Source organism: Scylla paramamosain, chromosome 20 (assembly GCF_035594125.1).
Source record: "Scylla paramamosain isolate STU-SP2022 chromosome 20, ASM3559412v1, whole genome shotgun sequence".
Classification (NCBI taxonomy): Eukaryota; Metazoa; Arthropoda; class Malacostraca; order Decapoda; family Portunidae; genus Scylla; species Scylla paramamosain.
The window spans coordinates 1614227-1621692 of NC_087170.1; positions in this window are offsets into that span (position 1 = coordinate 1614227).

Here is a 7466-nt window from a genome sequence, read left to right on the forward strand (position 1 = left end):
CTTTCAGCTCTTTTTGTCAACATCTACCTTTCCTTCTTGCGGAAGTTTGCCTACATTCAGCCAGTTCCTAAAAAGGGTGACCGTTCTAAGCCCTCAGACCACCGTCCTATTGCTTTAATTTCCTGCCTATCTAAAGTTTTTGAATCGATCATCAACAGGAAGATTTTTAAACATATATCACTTCTCAACCTTCTATCTGATCGGAAGTATGTGTTCCGTCAAGGCCACTCTACTGATGATTGGCTTTCCTTGCTGAGTCTTGGTCATCCTCTTTTAGATATTTTGGTGAAACTTTTCCTGTTGCCTTGGACATATCAAAAGCTTTTGACAGAGTCTGGCATAAAGCTTTGATTTCCAAACTACCCTCCTATGGCTTCTATCCTTCTCTCTGTAACTTCATCTCAAGTTTCCTTTCTGACCCTTCTATTGCTGCTATGGTAGACGGTCACTGTTCTTCTCCTAAATTTATTAACAGTGGTGTTCCTCAGGGTTCTGTCCTGTCAACCACTCTCTTCTTATTATTCATTACCGATCTTCTAAACAAAACTTCTTGTCCTGTCCACTCCTTCGCTGATGATACCACCCTGCACTTTTCCACTTCTTTTCATAGACGTCCAACCCTTCAGGAGGTAAACATTTCATGCTGGGAAGCCACAGAACGCTTGACTTTTGATCTTTCTAAAATTTCTGATTGGGGCACAGCAAACTTTGTATTGTTTAATGCCTCAATAACTCAATTTCTCCATCTATCAACTCAACACAACCTCTCAGACAACTATCCATTCCTTTTCAATGACACTCAACTGTCAGCCTCTTTTACACTGAACATCCTTGGTCTGTGCTTTACCTATAATCTGAACTGGAAACTTCACATCTCATCTCTAGCTAAAACAGCATCTATGAAGTTAGGTGTTCTGAGACGTCTCCGCCAGTTTTCTCACCCCCTCAGCTGCTAACTCTGTACAATTGCCTCATCTGTCCATGTATGGAGTATGCTTCACATGTCTGGGGGTGTTCCACTCATACTGTTCTTCTATAGAGGGTAGAATCAAAAGCTATTTGTCTCATCAACTCCTCTCCTCTAACTGACTGTCTTTAGCCTTTCTCTCACTGCCGCAATGTTGCATCTCTAGCTGTCTTCTACCGCTATTTTCATGCTAACTGCTCTTCTGATCTTGCTAAGTGCATGCGTCCCCTCCTCCCGCGTCCTCGCTGTACAAGACTTTCTTCTTTCTCTCACCCCTATTCTGTCCACCTCTCTAACGCAAGAGTTAACCAGTATTCTCAATCATTCATCCCTTTCTCTGTTAAACTCTGGAACTCCCTGCCTGCTTCTGTATTTCCACCTTACTATGACTTGAATTCCCTCAAGAGGGAAGTTTCAAGACACTTGTCCGTCAATTTTTGACTACAGGTTTGACCCTTATATGGGACTGGCATTTTAATGGGCATTTTTTTTTATTGGATTTTTGTTGCCATTGGCCAGTGACCCTCCTACATAAAAAAAAGAAAAAAATAATAATATTGTAAAAAATGCTGAGACTTTTTTTTTTTTTTTATGTAGGAAGGACACTGGCCAAGGGCAACAAAAATCTAATAAAAAAAATGCCCACTGAAATACCAGTCCCATAAAGGGTAAAAGCAGTGGTCAAAAATTGATGAATAAGTGTCTTGAGAGGGCAGGCTGTGACTGCCCCCTTGTGTTTTGAGACACAAAGGGAAACGTTCAGTGAGGTCACAGCTGGGTTTAATAAGTTCACAGCACCCCCTGAACAGTGCTTTAGACCTCACTGGGAGTAATTATCGTTTCGGCAGGTGTCTACTGCCTCCTCCTCTGACTTCTTAGGTGTCTCAGAATAAGGATTAAAATATTTTTTCAATTATTCCCTTATTAACAAATTTATATAAAATCCAGTAAAAAAAAAAAAAAAAGAAGAAGCCCGAAATAGGGCCCGATTCGGTAGTCAGAAACTGAACGCTAAGTGTCTTGAAACCTCGCTCTTGAAAGGCGTTCAAGTCATAGAAAGGTGGAAATACAGAAGCAGGCACGATGGTCCAGGATTTACCAGAGAAAAGGATGAATGATTGAGAATATTGGTTAACTTTTGCATTAGAGAGGTGGGCAGAATAGAGGTGAGAGAAAGAAGAAAGTCTTGTGAAGAGAGATCGCGAGAGGAGAGAAGGCATGCAGTCAGCAAGATCAGAAGTGCAGTTAGCATGAAAATAGCGGTAAAAGATAGCTATATATGCAGCATTGCGGCGATGAGAAAAAGGCTGAAGACAGTCAGTTAGAGCAAAGGAGTTGGTGAGACGAAATGCTTTTGATTCCACTCTGTCTAAAAGAGCGGTATGAGTGTAATCCTTCCCGACCTACGAAGCATACTCCATACATGGGCAGATGAGACCCCTGTACACAGTTAGCAGCTGGGTGGGGTAGGTTAAGAAAAACTGATCTTGATCTTGATCTTGATGGTACAGGTGGTTCAGGATTACTCCTGAGCCAGGCCTTTGGATCGGTAACTCCTGTAGAAGGGGAAAAAAAATAAATAAAAAAAGAGAAATGAACATCATCCTCTATCCTAATTGTTCCTACATCTGGCACGCCACATTTTCTCCTGAAACTCTTTCACCGCCTCAATCATCCTTTCATTCGCCTCTCTACACAGTCCCAGCAACAACACCATCCATTTCTTTCCTGTCTTCTCCACTCTTTCATTGCTATCATGCCTTAACTCAGTCAGTATCACTTGCATCATCTCATTCCTGTCTCTGGCATACTTCACACACTCCAGTACCACATGTTCCACCGTCTCATCCTCTCCCGTTTCACACATCTAGCACACTTTGCTGCAGGACTCAGACCACCTGTAACTCCTTGCATTCACATCCATACACTGTGCCCTCGCTCGGAAGAGAAGATCACCGCCCAGGCTTCCATCATACTACCTTTCATACCTCGGGGCCCCTTTCTCCTTGTACCATTCCAGGGTCCTCTTTCTTTCCATCTCATTCTTCCATTCATTCAGTCCCACACATTTCACGTCTTTGTCTATCTCATTGTTACATTTTCTCACATCCCATTCGGCTCCCACTCTGCCTCCTCTTGTTAACCCATTCATGCTCATTTTGATTCCTCCCAACCATTCTTATCGCCCACACAACTTGCAATCCATTCCTGTCTGGCATTCTCATGCATCTCTTCCTCCATTTATTTCCACTTTCATTCTACAGGTACACCTTCCTTGCTATTTTTGCATCATCTATTCTCTCAAGCCTAATCTTGTACCTACTCGTAAGTGTGGCTTTTGTGAGTCTTTCCCTAAATGTGCTCCATCCCATATCACCTCTCAAGGCTTCAACTGCTGTGCACCTCAGTGCACTCAGTGCCATCCTTGCTACTCTATTCTGGTCCACTTCTAACTTATCAATTTCACTTTCATTCCATGCAATCACCTCCATACCATACATTATACTTGGCACAGCCACACTCTTCCACACTTCTCTCAACACATCATACTTACTTGCTCTCATCCTTGCCGCGCTTCCCATTCGACCTACCCTCTGGTTTACCGTACTTATCTTTTCATTCTTTGCCTTTCCACTTTCATTAGGACTCATCCACATTCCTAAATACTTGTAATTTTGCACCTGTTTCAACTCATTCTCTCCAAGTCTACATACCACATTACTTTCATCCTCTGACCTATTCACAATCATTACCTTGCTTTTATCACTGCTAAACCCTACTCCAAAGTCTTTTCTATAGCCATCCACAACATCCAACAAACTTTGAAGGTCATCTGCCGATTCACTCATAACAACTACGTCATCTGCATAAAGAAGCACACATACTTTATCGCTCCTCACACTTACCCCTACATTCATTCTTCTCATCCTGGCTGCTAGCTTCTCTGAATACAAGCTAAAAATGGTTGCTGACAATATACAGCCCTGCCTAACTCCTCTCTCACTCTTCACCCAGTCTGTTTCTATGTCTCCTAGTCTGTATCTAGCTCTTGTGTCCACGTACATGCTTTGCACTATGTTAACTATCTTTGCACTCAATCCAGTCTTTTCTAAAACTCTATCTAGTATTTATCTGTTCACTCTATCATAAGCTTTCTCTATATCCAGAAAACCTAGGTACAATTTACCCCCATCCTTCTTTTTCTTCTCAATCATTTCATTCACCCCAAACATATTGTCCTCAGCTCTCCTATCCACACGAAAACCATTCTGTTCTTCACCCAGCACTCCAGCTCTCTCAATCCATTTACAGTCTCACATGCAACACTTCACTGAAAAATTTACCTATTGTATTTACTAATGGAATTGGCCTGTAGTTCTTCAGCTCATTCTTACTCTTAAATCCTCCCTTATGCAACAGACACACTCTGCTCTCATTCCAATTTCTTGGCACTCTCTCTTCATCCCACATTCGGTTGAATAATTGAATCATTCTATCTACGAGTATCACTACCTCCCCACCATTCTTGTAGAACTCATATACGGTATATCATCTGGACCTGCTACCTTGCCATTATTCTGCCTTCTCACACACCTCTCTACTTCCTCCCTACTGATTTTTTCATCCATTTCATCTGCATTCTTCCTTTCCAGTGTTACACATCCTTCTCTCATACTAAACATCTAACCTACCCCACCTTCTTCTTCCCAAAACCCATTGATTGCCTCCCTGATTCCCTCCTTCTCTGTTATATTTACACCATTCACTTTTAGACTCTCCACACAAACACTGCCTGACATATTCTCACCTCTCATGAACTTGTACCACACTACACTGTCTACTCATTCTCTTTCGCTCCTTCCTAGCCAAATGTGGCTAGTGGAATTATTTCATCATTCCACCATGGTTTACATACATTCTTTCTTCTATCTACTCCCACAAACCCTATCTGGTTCTCAGCAGCACCCCTCACGTCCTCAACCAGTTTCTCATTCAGATGCTCCATGTCATGCACACTTACATCGTCCCAGCTTCTCTCACTCAGATCAATCTGAAAGCTCTCCCACCCTACATCTCTCAGTCTCCACTTCTTTTTCTTACTTGCCACTTTCCCTTCATTCCCAATTTGCATCAAGCACTCCACAACCAGCATGTTGTGATCAGACACAATATCAACCAAACTATCCTCGTCTATCCACATATGCGACACAATTTAACGCATTCTTTCATTCACCAACACGTAGTCACCTGCTGATTCCTGCTCTCTTGCACTCCAAGTCACACGCCCCTCAGCCAAAGTAACATTCAGATTTTCCAGCTCCAGTTCATCAACAAACTCCCCAAGCATTTCACCATTCTTGTTCACCTGCTCCTCCAGTATTCCCACATGTGCATTCATGTCACCCATAACTAGCACTCTCTCCTCTCCATGCTCTCTCACAACTTTCTTAAGTATGTCATACTTACTCGTATTTTCCCTCTCTGTTCTTTCACCCATGACAGTCATGTGAGCTACCACCAGTACCACCTTCTCTGGTCTGCCACGACCATCCATGCATTCCACTCTGACTGCAAGCACATCCTCACTACTTGTACATCCCAACATCAATCCCCTCTACTTTCAGTCCTCTTACTTTGTAGTATACTAGGGCTACGCCTCCTCCCAGTGTTTCCTGTGTCTTACGCCCCTTTCAAATCATAACATACTCGCATCCCTCCATTCGTACATCATCTTTCAGGTGAGTCTCAGTGAGCCCGACTAAGTCGAACCTCCACTCCCTGAGCTCCTTGCATACATCCTCAAAATTGCCCACAACCCATCCTCTCACATTCATACAGCCAATCTTCACACATTTACTTGCCTGGTTAGTCTCTTCTCTTCCATGTTCGCTGACATCAGTGGGTCCTCCTCGTCATGCCTTGTCCACACAACACACCTGCATCGGCCTCATCCACTCGGCTAGTCGACATCCTAGCCTCTCATTCCCGTTGTGGTTGAGGTGGACCCCTGTCTCTCCCATAGAATTTGTCCTGGTCAAGGATCCCATCCATGTCTAGGAAGCTCATGTTGCCCTTCTCTGCCCTCCATTCCATCTTGACTTTCATGAGTTCCATGCATATCTTGCTGTTCGTTTCTCTTCTGACCTTGTACTGCACTCCTTCCCGTGGGCGCCGCAGGACCCCCACCACGGCTACACAGGTCTACTTTTCTTCTGCTGCCCTCACTGCTTCTATCACTTCCTTTACTGTTTCTTCAGCGCCTGCCACTACTAAGTTTTTGCTTGCTCCTTGAATCACTAGCAGGCTTCTCTCTTCCATATCTTGCACTTCTTCCTTGACTTTCCTCTTGACGTCTTGGATCTTAGCACCTCCCATGCTGGTGCACTCATTTTCCCTTCTCACATAGTCGGTAGTCCTCCTTACCATGCTGTCTCCAATGACACGTACAGGGCTTTCTTGATTACCATTCTCTTCTTCTTTGGGTGTCTGTCTGTTCTAGCCACTTCCACCACTTCTTGCTGGTCTTTTCTCTCTTCAGTCTTTGTCATCCGTGCTTCTGCCTCTTTCATCAGGTTTTCTGTCTGGGTGCTCTGTTCCACTCTCTCTTCTTTTCCTCATCCTCGTTCCTCCATTCATTGATGCTCTTGGTCAAGCATTCCCTGCAGAGGAACACCAGAAGCTCGAACCCCAGCGCCTTCATGTTGGCCTCCTTCATGCCCACACAGGCTACATGGAACCAGGCCATGCATCTCTCGCATGCCACAGCCCTTTGCCTGTTCGCCACACTCTCCTCACATGAACCACCTTCACTCTTCACCATTTTCAGGGTATTTCAGCACACAGGGAAGATAAAATAAACCACAAAATTCAGAGAAAACTCAGAGAGCAAGGCAAAGCCACTTGTACACATCGCCGATCCAAGAACCGATCTAAGAAAACAGTACCCTGAGAAACACTACTGTTAATAGATTTAGGGGAAGAACTGGCGGAGATGTATCAGAACACCTAACTTTATAGAAGCTGTTTTAGCTAGAGATGAAATGTGAAGTTTCCAGTTTAGATTATAAGAAAAGGGCAGAACAAAGATGTTCAGTGTTAAGGAGGAGGACAGTTGAGTGTCAATGAAGAAGAGGGGATAGTTGTCTGGAAAGCTGTGTCGAGTTGATAGATGAAGGAACTGAGTTTGCTTTGCCCGAGTCAGAAATTTTAGAAAGATCAGAAGTCAGGTGTTCTGTGGTTTCCCTGCGTGAACTGTCTACTTCCTGAAATGTTGGACTTCTATGAAAAGACGTGGAAAAGTGTAGGGTGGTATCGTCAGTGTAGGAGTGGGTAAGACAAGAAGTTTGGTTTAGAAGATCATTGATGAATAATAGCAAGAGTAAGTGACAGGACAGTACCCTGAGAAACACTACTGTTAATAGATTTAGGAGAAGAACATTCACCGTCTACTACAGCAGCAATAGAAGGGTCAGAAAGGATATATGAGATGAAGTTACAG